General features: G+C 40.3%; 1 pseudogene; it reads left to right on the forward strand.

The window, feature by feature from the left end:
* Positions 1-317: 317 nt before the first annotated feature.
* Positions 318-8,589, forward strand: LOC139186440 (PRELI domain-containing protein 1, mitochondrial pseudogene; annotated as a pseudogene).
* The last annotated feature ends 5,354 nt before the right edge of the window (positions 8,590-13,943 follow it).

The following is a 13,943-nucleotide window of genomic DNA, read 5'->3' on the forward strand; positions in this document are numbered from 1 at the left end:
CCATGCTTGTGATGGGTCTGTTAAGATTTTCTATTTCTTCCTGGTCGAGTTTTGGAAAGTTGTATTTTTCTAAGAATTTGTCCATTTCTTCCACGTTGTCCATTTTATTGGCATATATTGTTGATAGTAGTCTCTTATGATCCTTTGTATTTCTGTGTTGTCTGTTGTGATCTCTCCATTTTCATTTCTAATTTTATTGATTTGATTTTTCTCCCTTTATTTCTTGATGAGTCTGGCTAATGGTTTGTCAATTTTATTTATCCTTTCAAAGAACCAGCTTTTGGTTTTGTTGATTTTTGCTGTGGTCTCTTTTGTTTCTTTTGCATTTATTTCTGCCCTAATTTTTAAGATTTCTTTCCTTCTACTAACCCTGGGGTTCTTCATTTCTTCCTTTTCTAGTTGCTTTAGGTGTAGAGTTAGGTTATTGATTTGACTTTTTTCTTGTTTCTTGAGGTGTGCCTGTATTGCTATGAACTTTCCCCTTAGGACTGCTTTTACCGTGTCCCACAGGTTTTGGGTTGTTGTGTTTTCATTTTCATTCGTTTCTATGCAAATTTTGATTTCTTTTTTGATTTCTTCTGTGATTTGTTGGTTATTCAGCAGCGTGTTGTTCAGCCTCCATATGTTGGAATTTTTAATCGTTTTTCTCCTGTAATTGAGATCTAATCTTACTGCATTGTGGTCAGAAAAGATGCTTGGAATGATTTCTATTTTTTTGAATTTACCAAGGCTAGCTTTATGGCCCAGGATGTGATCTATCCTGGAGAAGGTTCCATGTGCGCTTGAGAAAAAGGTGAAATTCATTGTTTTGGGATGAAATGTCCTACAGATATCAATTAGGTCTAACTGGTCTATTGTATCATTTAAAGTTTGTGTTTCCTTGTTAATTTTCTGTTTAGTTGATCTATCCATAGGTGTGAGTGGGGTATTAAAGTCTCCCACTATTATTGTATTATTGTTAATTTCTCCTTTCATACTTGTTAGCATTTGTCTTACACACTGCAGTGCTCCCATGTTGGGTGCATATATATTTATAATTGTTATATCTTCTTCTTGGATTGATCCTTTGATCATTATGTAGTGACCTTCTTTGTCTCTCTTCACAGCCTTTGTTTTAAAGTCTATTTTATCTGATATGAGTATTGCTACTCCTGGTTTCTTTTGGTCCCTATTTGCATGGAAAATCTTTTTCCAGGCCTTCACTTTCAGTCTGTATGTGTCCCCTGTTTTGAGGTGGGTCTCTTGTAGGCAACATATATAGGGGTCTTGTTTTTGTATCCATTCAGCCAGTCTTTGTCTTTTGGTTGGGGCATTCAACCCATTTACGTTTAAGGTAATTACTGATAAGTATGATCCCATTGCCATTTACTTTATTGTTTTGGGTTCGAACTTATACACCGTTTTTGTGTTTCCTGTCTAGAGAATATCCTTTAGTATTTGTTGGAGAGCTGGTTTGGTGGTGCAGAATTCTCTCAGCTTTTGCTTGTCTGAAAAGCTTTTGATTTCTCCTTCATACTTGAATGAAATCCTTGCTGGGTACAATAATCTGGGCTGTAGGTTATTTTCTTTCATCATTTTAAGTATGTCTTGCCATTCCCTCCTGGCTTGAAGAGTTTCTATTGAAAGATCAGCTGTTATCCTTATGGGAATTCCCTTGTGTGTTATATGTTGTTTTCCCCTTGCTGCTTTTAATATTTGTTCTTTGCGTTTGATCTTTGTTAATTTGATTAATATGTGTCTTGGGGTGTTTCGCCTTGGGTTTATCCTGTTTGGGACTCTCTGGGTTTCTTGGACTTGGGTGATTATTTCCTTCCCCATTTTAGGGAAGTTTTCAACTATTATCTCCTCAAGTATTTTCTCATGGTCTTTCTTTTTGTCTTCTTCTTCTGGGACCCCTATGATTCGAATGTTGTAGCATTTAATATTGTCCTGGAGGTCTCTGAGATTGTCCTCATTTCTTTTAATTCGTTTTTCTTTTATCCTCTCTGATTCATTTATTTCTACCATTCTATCTTCTAATTCACTAATCCTATCTTCTGCCTCTGTTATTCTACTATTTGTTGCCTCCAGAGTGTTTTTAATTTCATTTATTGCATTATTCATTTTATATTGACTCTCTTTTATTTCTTCTAGGTCCTTGTTAAACCTTTCTTGCATCTTCTCAATCTTAGCCTCCAAGCTATTTATCTGTGATTCCATTTTGATTTCAAGATTTTGGATCAATTTCACTATCATTATTCGGAATTCTTTATCAGGTAGATTCCCTATCTCTTCCTCTTTTGTTTGGTTTGGTGGGCTTTTATCCTGTTCCTTTATCTGCTGGGTATTCCTCTGTCTCTTCACCTTGTTTAAATTGCTGAGTTTGGGGTGTCCTTTCTATATTCTGGCAGTTTGTGGAGTTCTCTTTATTGTGGCTTTTCCTCACTGTGTGTGGGTTTGTACAGGTGGCTTGTCAAGGTTTCCTGGTTAGGGAAGCTTGTGTCGGTGTTCTGGTGGGTGTCCAGTAATGAGTTATGAGATGTCTATGGTTTGGGGGTGACTTTGGGCAGCTTGTATCTTGAAGCTCAGGGCTGTGCTCCTTTGTTGCTGGAGAATTTGCTTGGTATGTCTTGCCCTGGAACTTGTTAGCCCTTGTGTGGTGCTTGGTTTCAGTGTCGGTTTGGAGGCGTTTGATGAGCTCCTGTCAATTAATGTTCCTTGGAGTCAGGAGTTCCCTGGAGTCAGGGTTTGGACTTAAGCCTCCTGCTTCCAGTTATCGGTCTTATTTATACAGTAGTTTCAAAACTTCTCCTTCTATACAGCACCATTGATAAAACATCTACATTAAAGATGAAAAGTTTCTCTACTGTGAGGGTCACTCAGAGAGGTTCACAGCGTTACATGGAGAAGAGAAGAGGGAGGAGGGAGTTAGAGGTGACCCAATTGAGATGAGGTGGAATCAGTAGTGGAGAGAGTGGGGTAGCCAGTAGTCACTTCCTTATGTGCACTCCACAACTGGACCACTCAGAGATGTTCATGGAGTTATACAGAGAAGAGAAGAAGGAGGAAGGAGACAGAGGTGGCCAGAGGGATAAAAGGGGGGAATGAAAAGGAAGGAGACAGATCCAGCCAGTAATCAGTTCCCTAAGTGTTCTCCACCATCTGGAACACACATAAACTCACAGAGTTGGGTAGAGTAGAGAGGGGTTAGGGAGGAGACACAGGCGACCTGGTGGAGAAAAAGGAGAGTCCAAAGGGAGAGAGAGCAGTCAAGCCAGTAATCTCGCTCCCTAGTGAGAAATGGGTCCTGAACATTGGGTTCTTAAAGGTACAAAATTGGTAACAAATACATAAAAGCAAAAATTAAAAATCTAGAGTAGAGTTTGGAATTTCAAAAATACGATGTTAAAGAAAAGAAAAAGGAAAAGAAAGAGAGAAAAAATGAACAAAGAAAAACAAACAAGGTCGCGAAAATTATAAAGAAAATACAGGTACAAAATTGATAACTAATACCAAAAAGCAAAAATTAAAAATCTAGAGTAGAGTTTGGAATTTCAAAAATACAATGTTAAAAAAAAGGAAGAAGAAACATAAAGAGAGAAAACAAACAAACAAAAACAATGTCGCAAAAATTATAAAGAAGATACAGGTACAAATTTGATATCAAATACCAAAAAGCATAAATTAAAAATCTAGAGTAGAGTTTGGAATTTCAGATATACAATGTTATATAAAAGAAGAAGAGAATGAAACAGAAAAAAAAAAAAGTCACAGAAATTATAAAAAAAAAAACTGTAGGTACAAAATTGGTAACATATACCAAAAAGCTAAAATTAAAAAACTAGAGTAGAGTTTGGAATTTCAAAAATACAATGTTAAAGAAAAGAAGAAGAAGAAAAAAAAAAAACCAAGATCAAAAAATTATAAAATATATATATGAAGTTTGCTGAAGAAGAAAAAAATAGGGTCTTTTTTTTTATTTTTTGCAAAGTAATAGGTTATAAAAGTGAAAATTAAAGAAACAATAGAGGACTTAAAAAATTTTTTTTTTAATTAAAAAAAAAAGAAAGAATGATCATAAAAATAGTAAAAATATATCTAGGACTTTCTCTGGTTTTGTTGTATGGTGGGTTCAGTTCATTTTTGGCTAGTTCCTTGGTCCGACTTATATTTCTGGAGATCTATAGGTCCCTTCCTATGTAGTCCGTAGTAACCACGGGGTTTTAATCTATTGCCTGTAGCTTCCAAGGCGTTTCCCTCTGTTATAACTTCTTCTGTTTGCTGGTCTCTTCAGTGTCTGGCTTCTGCCCTGACACAAAGGGGACGGTGGGGGAAACTTTTTTTTTTTTTTTTTAGGCTCACTTTTTCAGTCGCGCTGTGGGGAGGGAGGGAGGGATGCTGCAAACAAATAACACTGGTGTGCGCTCGCAGTGCCTCAGCCACACTGGGTCTGCCCCCACTCACGGCGCGTGTAGCCTCCCTGCCCTCACTGCTCGGGCTCTCGGTTGTTCCGCCGAGAACAATCCGAGGCTGGCCCTGGGCTGCATGTACCTCCCAGGTCCAAGCCGCTCAGGTTCAGGCACTCGGGTAGTCCTCAGAGGCGCAGACTCAGTTGGGCCTGTATTTTGTGCTCTTCCCAGGTCCGAGCAGCTCAGGTGATGAGGTGCTTGGCGAACGCCAATGCTGCGACTTATCACCTCCCCGCCACTCAGTTATCTGGGTGTAAAACTGGCGCACCTTCTCAGGCAGATGTTGACCGTCCAGACCCCCAAGAAGTTTTAGTTAGCAAAGAAGCCTGCTTACAGTTTTATAGATAATGTCTCTCTGGGGCTGCGATTGTCCCCTTCCGGCTCTGGCTGCCTGTTACCAGAGGGGGAAGGTCTGCAGCCGGCTATCTCTGTTCAGTCCTTTGTTCCGTGCACGGGCCTGGCGGTGTCTTAGGTTGGGGCTGGCTTTTCGCGTGGTAGATATCCCACAGTCTGGTTTGCTAGCCCAAATTATTTCGCTCAGATAGTGCTCAGGGTATTCAGGCCAGATTCTTACTCTGAGCGATGCAGCCCGCGCAGCGCCTCCCTGCCCAGCCCCCGCTTGCTAATGGCATGTGCAGGCGTCTGCACTGCTTCTCCACTGAGGGAGTTACCATAGGGCTCGCAATCTGCGAGTTTATTGTTTATTTTTTCTCCCTGTTATGTTGCCCTCTGTGCTTCCAAAGCTCGGCACAGATTCGGCAGTGAGAAGGTTTCCTGGTGTTTGGAAACTTCTCTCTTTTTAAGACTCCCTTCCAGGGACGGAACTCCGTCCCTCCCTCTTTTGTCTCTTTTTTTTTTGTCTTTTATATTTTTTCCTACCTCCTTTCGAAGAGTTGGGTTGCTTTTCTGGGTGCCTGATGTCCTCTGCCGGCATTCAGAAGTTGTTTTGTGGAATTTACTCGACGTTTAAATGCTCTTTTGATGAATTTGTGGGGGAGAAAGTGTTCTCCCTGTCCTACTCCTCCGCCATCTTGGCTCCTCCCCACGCAATGAGACATTACTTTGCCAACAAAGCTTCGTCTAGTCAAGGCTATGGTTTTTCCTGTGGTCATGTATGGATGTGAGAGTTGGACTGTGAAGAAGGCTGAGCGCCAAAGAATTGATGCTTTTGAACTGTGGTGTTGGAGAAGACTCTTGAGAGTCCCTTGGACTGCAAAGAGATCCAACCAGTCCATTCTGAAGGAGATCAGCCCTGGGATTTCTTTGGAAGGAATGATGCTAACGTTGAAACTCCAGTACTTTGGCCACCTCATGCGAAGAGTTGACTCACTGGAAAAGAGTCTGATGCTGGGAGGGATTGGGGGCAGGAGGAGAAGGGGACGACAGAGGATGAGATGGCTGGATGGCATCGCTGACTCGATGGACGTGAGTCTGAGTGAACTCCGGGAGTTGGTGATGGACAGGGAGGCCTGGCGTGCTGCGATTCACAGGGTTGCGAAGAGTCGGACTGAGTGACTGATCTGATCTGATCTGATTCCGATAATCCCTCACGACGGCAGCCGCTGCTTGGGGGTGGCGCTGTGGCGACCGAGCCGCTGCTAGCATGGCGGCCGCGCGTCGAGCTCCAGCCCGGCCTCCGCGTGCGCTCTGCACCCCTGATGCTGCCCGGGCGCTGAGCCCGCTCTGGCTGGGACGATGGTCAAGTATTTCCTGGGGCCAGAGTGTGCTCCGGAGCTCCTGGGACCAAGTGTTCGCTGCCTTGTGGCAGCGGTACCCGAATCCCTATAGCAAACATGTCTTGACGGAAGCCAGTGCACCGAGAGGTGACCTCTGACCAGAAGCTCCTGTTCCGACAAGTCCCGACCAAGAGGAACAGGATGCCCCACTGGGCTGAGCGACTGTTTCTTGCCAATGTTGCTCACTCAGAGTACATCCTAGAGGACTCTATTGTGGAGCCACAAAAACGAGACCATGACCACCTTTACATCAACCACACCCAGCTGATGGTGGTAGAGTAAGGATGTGTTTACTGTGGGAACTCAGATAACAGCAGCTGGACCAAAATCTGCGAGGAAGCCTGGGTCTCCTCTAGCTTATTTATTTGGCGTCTCCAGAGCTGTCCAGGAATTTGGTCTCACACGGTTCAAAAGCAACGTGACCTAGACTATGAAGGGTTTTGAATACACCTTGGCCAAGCTGCAAGGTGCGGTCCCTCCAAAAACCCTTGTTGAAACAGCCAACGAAACCCAGGAGAAGGCCAAGGAGACAGCATTGGCAGCTACAGAGAAGGCCAAGGACCTTGCCGGCAAGGTGGCCACCAAGAAGCAGCAGCAGCAGTTCGTATAGCAATGCCCAGGCCCCAAGACAGCAGCCTAGCAGACTACCGGCTCCAGTCCCTATGCCCCCTCCTCCTGTACTTTATTACTGAAAGCCAGCTTCCACCCTGTCGACTGTCTGGGTGGTGGGCTGGGGGTAGGTGCCCTGTTTGGCACCTCCAGCACAGCCAGCTGGTTACCCACGTCAGAGCCAGGCCTCCTTACTCCTGCATCAGGTGGCTGAGGATAGAGGTGCAGTGACTTGCCCAGGTCACGGCATCCCCGTGAAGTGGTCATAAATGCTACTGTAAGCTCCATGAGGGCAGGGACCATTGTTTTATCCTCTGCTGTGTCCCAAGTATTTGAAACAAAATCTTGCATGTAACAGGCACTCAATAAATACTTGTTGAATTCAATCAGAAAAGAAAAAAAAACACTTTGGGGTTATTTTCTACCAAAATTTCATTTGATCTATATACCCAAACAGAGTTATCACTAAATGAGGCAATACTAAGGTGAAGAGGACAACTCAGATTCAAAACCTATAATCTAGAAAACTTACAAAATATGGAATTTTGGTCAGGATGGTTAGCGTAAGTGAAATTAGATATATATGCAACCTTGAGATTTACATAGGTGAAGGAAGGAAACCACAAGAAACAATATTATAGGTCCTGCAACCTTATCTGGGTTCATGGCACCATGGTTACCAAGGTAATTGTTACAACAGTGTGTCCACATCTGAAATACTGTTGAAAAATAAGTCCAGAGTTTGTAGGACTATAAGAGAGAACCGTGGTCTACTAAACCAACTTAAAGGTGAAATATAAAAATCTACAGAGTGGAAAAATGACATTCTTACAGAAGAAGGGTTTCCCTGATGGCTCAGCAGATAGAGTCCGCCTGCAATGCAGGAGACACAAGAGATGGTGGGTTTGATCATGGGTTGGGAAGATACCCTAGATAAGGAAATGGTAACACACTCCAGTATTCTTGCTGGAAAAATCCCACAGACAGAGGATCATGATGGGTTACAGTCCATGAGGTCACAAAGAGTTGAACATGATTGAGTGACTAAGCACAACACACAGAAAGGAAAAGAGATTCTTCTTATATGGAAAGACAAAAGGCTAATCTACATGGTGACAACTATTCATAACACCTCCATCTACAGGAAAGGAAGACAGGAGGACTGGCCATCAGATAACTAAGCCCACTTACATATTAGAGTATAATAAATACATGAAAAGAGTTACTAATCTGATTAATATCTGGCAAGCTTCAGTATATTCTGGAAAACTCAAAAATGGGCTTCTATTTGAGTAATTTTGGTTTATTTGATGCATTTAAAATTTATTGTAGCCTCAATGCATGTAATAAAATGATTTACAAGCAGTTTTTGTTACCAGTAGCCACTGACCATTCTGGTGAATGCCAAACAATGTTCAAGCTACTGCACAATTGCAATCATCTCACAAGCTAGCAAAGTAATGCGCAAAATTCTCCAAGGAAGGCTTCAACAGTACGTGAACCAAGAACCTCCAGATGGTCAAGCTGGATTTAGAAAAGGTAGAGGTACCAGAAATCAAATTGCCAACATCTGTTGGATCATAGAAAAAGCAGGCAAATTCCAGAAAAATATCTACTTCTGCCTCACTGTCTACACTAAAGCCTTTGACTGTGTGGATCACAGCAAACTGTGGAAATTCTTCAAGAGATGGGAATACCAGACCACCTTACCTGCCTCCTGAGAAATCTATATGCAGGTCAAGAAGCATCAGTTAGTACCAGACATGGAACCACAGACTGGTTACAAATTGGGAAAGGAGGACATCAAGGCTTATTTAACTTATATGCAGTTAAATAAATTATATGCTTATTTAACTTATATGCAGAGTACATCATGAGAAATGCTGGGCTGGGTAAAGCACAAGCTGGAATCAAGATTTCTGGGAGAAATATCAGTAACCTCAGGTATGCAAATGACACCACGCTTATGGCAGAAAGCATAGAGGAACTAAACAGCAACCTCTTGATGAAAGTGAAAGAGGAGAGTGAGAAAGCTGGCTGAAAACTCAACATTCAAAAAACAAAGATCATGGCATGTGGTCCCATCATTTCATGGCAAACAGATGGGGAAACAATGGACACTGACAGACTTTATTTTCTTGGGCTCCAAAATCACTGCAGATGGTGACTGCAGCCATGAAATTAAGGCACTTGCTCCATGGAAGAAAATTTATGACTAATTTAGACAGCATATTAAAAAACAGAGACATTACTATGCCAACAAAGGTCTGTCTAGTCAAAGCTATGGTTTTTCCCATAGTCATATAAAGAAAGGTGAGCACAGAAGAATTGATGCTTTCCAACTTGGTGTTGGAGAAGACCCTTGAGAATCCCTTGGATTGCAAAGAGATCAAAGGAGTCAACTGTAAAGGAAATCAGTCCTGAATATTCATTGGAAGGACTGATGCTGAAGCAGAAGTTCCAATACTATGACCACCTGATGCCAAGAACTGACTCATTGGCAAAGACCCTGATGCTGGGAAAGATCGAAGGCAGGAGGAGAAGGGGATGACAGAGGATGAGATGGTTGGATGGCATCACTGGCTTGATGGACATGAGTTTGAGCAAGCTCCAGAAGTTGGTGATGGACAGAGAAGCCTGGTGTTCTAGAGTCCATGGGTCACAAAGACTCGGACATCACTGAGCAACTGAACTGAACTGACTGGTTCTGGTGAATGCAATGGTAGTCTCTCACCTGGTCCTTCTTGTGGCATTTCTAAAAGAGCCCCCTGCAAAGATCCACCTTGTCGACTATCAGGTAAAATAAAAGAACATATTCTAGAGGAAATAATACCCACAGCACTTAAAAAACAAAAGCTGCCAGAAAGTATAGAGTCTGCTCTTTCCAGAGGAAAGCACAGTGAAACACGGTGCATTTGTAATAGATGTTCTGTTCTCCTGCACAGAAGTGCTTGCTACACTGCCTATCACACTAATAAAATATCAGAATGCTTTAATAAGACATGTACAAAGTTTCAAATAGATACATGAAGTGCAAATGTTGATATTTATTCAAATGTGGGTGTTTCAGCATTCACTTACATAACAAATTGCTACCCACAGGCCTTAGTTTCTGCAAAAATTTCCTAATAACGTATCAATAATGTGTTAACAGGCTTAAGAGCACATCCCTGAACACCCAGCTATACACCTGGGTCCAGAGCAGAGGGAGCAGGCAGAATCACCATCCTCCCATTTCTCCCTAGAAGACAGCTATCTGCATACTTTCCCAGCTGCTGCTGCCTGAGGGGTCAGCTTCTAACCAGCCTTCATGTAGGTGCTGACAGTGGTCCCTGCCTTTGGATCACTGCCAAGTGGGCACACCTTCAACCACCAGGATGCACTAGGAATACAGGTGGTGGCTTGGACAATTACAAAGGTTACAGGAGTGGGAGCCAGCCTGATAGATAAGCTTCCTCTCCCACACAAACCACTCAAGCAAGACTAGGAGAGGAGGCTGCTTTATCTAATGCAGAGAAACAAACTCAGAGTCAAGGAAAATGAAGAAACAGAGGAATATGTTCCAAACTAGAGAACAAGCTAAAACTCCAGAAACAGGTCTTAATAAAACAGAGATTAGTAAGTTGTCAGAGAGTTCAGTTAACAGACCCAAAGATGGTCACTATGGTCAGCAGCATCTCTGTTCCGTCATCACTTTCATGAACAAAGAATTTCAACATAGAGAAAGAAAATATTAAGAAGTACCAGTCAGATCACAAGACATAGAATATAATTAACTGAACTAAAAAACTCAATACAGGGTTCAACAGCAAAATACATCAACCATAAGAAGAGATCCATGAACTTGAGATAGAACAGTAAACCATAGGAGCAAAAGACAGAAGCTCAAGAGAATGTAAGGGACTTATGGGACACTCAAACAGACCAATACACACACTTAGAAGGGCACAAGGAGGAGAAAAGACAGAGGAAGGGACAGAAAGCTAATTTAAAGACATAATGGCTGAAACTTCCCTAACCTGGAGAAAGAAACATGTCCAGATCCAGGAAGCTCAGATTTTCAAAAAGGATGAATACAAAAACAGACTCATACTGAGACACATTATAATTAAATCATCAGAAAATACAAGGAGAAAAATCTTAAAAGCAGCAAGAGAAAAACAACTTGGTACATACAAGGAAACTCACATAAAATTATCAGATTTTTTTTTTTTTAGCAGTTTTGCAGGCCAGAAGAGACTGAAGTATGTATTCAAACTTGTGAAAGAAAAAAAAAAACCTACCACCCAAGAATAATCTACCCAGCAAAGCTGTCCTTAAGAATTAAAGGAGAACTTATTACATATACAAAACCCTGAAGACTCAACCAGAAAAAGCTATTAGAACTAATAAACAAATTCAGTAAAGTTGCAGAATACAAAACATATATACAAAAATCAACTGCATTTAAATTGCCCCTCAGAATTGGAGAGCGAGTTTTTCAGATAAGCAAAAATTGAAGGAGTTCAGCACCAATAGACTGTCCCTATAAGAAATGTTAAAAAGACTTTTTAAGCTGAAAAAATGGTACTAATTAGTAGCAGGAAAACATGCATAAATCTTGCTGATAAAGTTAAATATATAATCAAAGTCAGAATAATATAATGCTGTAATAGTGCTGGGCTATAAAGCCAGTATAAAGGTTAAAAAGAAAAATAGTGAAAAAAAAAACCCACTATAACTACAATAATTTGTTAAAGTATACTAAAGATAAAATGATGCAAATATGACATCAAAAACATAAAATGTGATGGGAGGAGACAGTAAAAATATAGAATTTTAGAATCATTCAAACTTAAGTTGTTATCAGCTTATAATAGACTGTTATAACTCTTAGATGTTATATGTAGGCCTCATGGTAACCATAAAGCAAAACCCTACTGAAGATACACAAAAGATAAAGAAATCTACACATACCACTCAGAAAAATCATCAAATCATAAAGGAAGAGAACAAGAAAAGAAGAACAGAGGAATTACAAAACATCCATGTTAGTAAAAGCAGAGAAGTCACTTTGCTGACAAAGGTCTGTATAGTCAAAGGTATGGTTCTTCCAGTAGTCATGTATGTATGTGAGAGTTGGACCTTAAAGAAGGCTGAGCACCAAAGAATTGATGCTTTTGAACTGTGATGCTGGAGAAGACTCTTGAGAGTCCTGTGGATGGCCAGAAGATCAAACCAATCATAAGGAAATCAACTCTGAATATTCATTAGAAGGATTGGTGTTGAAGTGGAAGCTCCAATACTTTGGCCACCTGATGGGAAGAGCTGACTCACTGGAAGAGACCCTGATGCTAGGAAAGACTAAGGGCAACAGGAGGAGACAACAGAAGATGAGATGGCTGGCTGGCATCCTGACTCAATGGACATGAGTTTGAGGAAACTCCAGGAGATGATGAAGGAGGGAAGCTGTACTTCATGGGGCTGCAAAGAGTTGGACATGACTGAGTGACTGAACAAGTAATTGCATTAAATGTAAATTAACTTAATTCCCCCCCCCAAAAAAAGAGAGAGAAAGACAGACACACACAGAGTGGTTGAATAGATTAAAAAAATAAAATAAAACCCCAAAACCAAGAACCATCAATGTGCTACCTATGAGAGACTCATTTCAGGTTTATACGTACAAACTAAAAGTGAAGGGATGAAAAAATTTTTTTCATAAAAATGTAAACCCCCAAAAGCTAGGGTGGCTATAGCTAAATAGACATTAAGACAAATTTTGTAATAAGAGACAAAGAAGATCATCATGTAGCTATAAAGGGGCCAATCCAACAGGACATAACATTTGCAACTACTTATGCACTCAACTTAGAAAAACCTAAATATATCAAACAAATATTAACAGACCTAAAGGGAGCAATAGATAGCAATACTATAATAGTAGGGACTTCTATTTTTCTATTGACTATATTTTCATCAATGGATAGATCATCTAAAGAGAAAATCAATAAGAAAACACTAGACCTAACTGACATGTTAGACCAGATAAACTTGGCAGGCATTTAAGAACATTCCATCCAACAGCAGCAGAATATACATTCTTCAAGTATACATGGAACATTATTCAAGATAGATCACACAAAACAAGTCTCAACAAATTTAAGAGGACTGAAATAATATCAAGCATCTTTTCCAACCAAAGAAGTATGAGACTAGAAACCAGTTGTAAGAAAAAACTATAAAATTCACAGATATGTGGAGATTAAACATGTTACTGAACAATCAAGGAATCAAAAAAAAAAATTAAGAGAAACAAAAACATGAGACAAATGAAAATGCAGCAAAAGCAGTTATAGGAGAGATTAAATGAGAAATGCCTACATTAAGAAATAAGAAACATCTCAGTACAGTAAACAACTTTCCACTTCAAGAAATTTAGAAAAAGAACAAACTAAGCCTAAGGTTAGTAAAAGGAAGGAAATAACAAAGATCAGAGCAGAAATAAATAAAATGGAGATTAAAATGACAAAAGATCAATGAAACTAAAACCTGGTTTTTGAAAAGATAAACAAAATATGCAAATCTTTAACCATACCCACCAAGAGAAAAAGAGAGCACTCACAATTAGAAATGAAAGATGAACTTTTACAAAAATATCACAGAAAAGCAGAGATCATTAAATACTTTTCTTTTGGCTACGCTGTGTGGCTTGTGGGACCTTAATTCCCTGTGACAAGGGATAGAAAACCTGTGTACAGCAGAGTCCGAACCCATGGACGCCAGGGAGTTCCCTTAAGAGACTGTTATGTACAATTATATGCCAACAAATCAAACAATTTAGAATAAGTGCATGTATTCATAGAAACATAAAACCTTATTAGACTGAATCATGAAGAAATAGAAGATACGACAAAGCAATTACTAGTAAGGAGATTGCATCAGTAATCAGAACCTCTCAACAAGTAAAAGTCCAGACCAGATGACTTTGTTGATGTATTCTTCTAAACATTTAAGAGCCAATACCAATTTTTCTCAAACTCTTAAAAAAAAAAAAATAAGAGAATACTTGTAAACATTCTACTAGGCCAGAATGACCCTGATACCAAAACCAGAAAGAATAGTACAAGAAAATTATAGGCCAGTATCCCAGATGAAAATACAAGCAAAA

This window comes from Bos indicus, chromosome 13, assembly GCF_029378745.1.
Source record: "Bos indicus isolate NIAB-ARS_2022 breed Sahiwal x Tharparkar chromosome 13, NIAB-ARS_B.indTharparkar_mat_pri_1.0, whole genome shotgun sequence".
In the NCBI taxonomy this organism is placed as follows: domain Eukaryota; kingdom Metazoa; phylum Chordata; class Mammalia; order Artiodactyla; family Bovidae; genus Bos; species Bos indicus.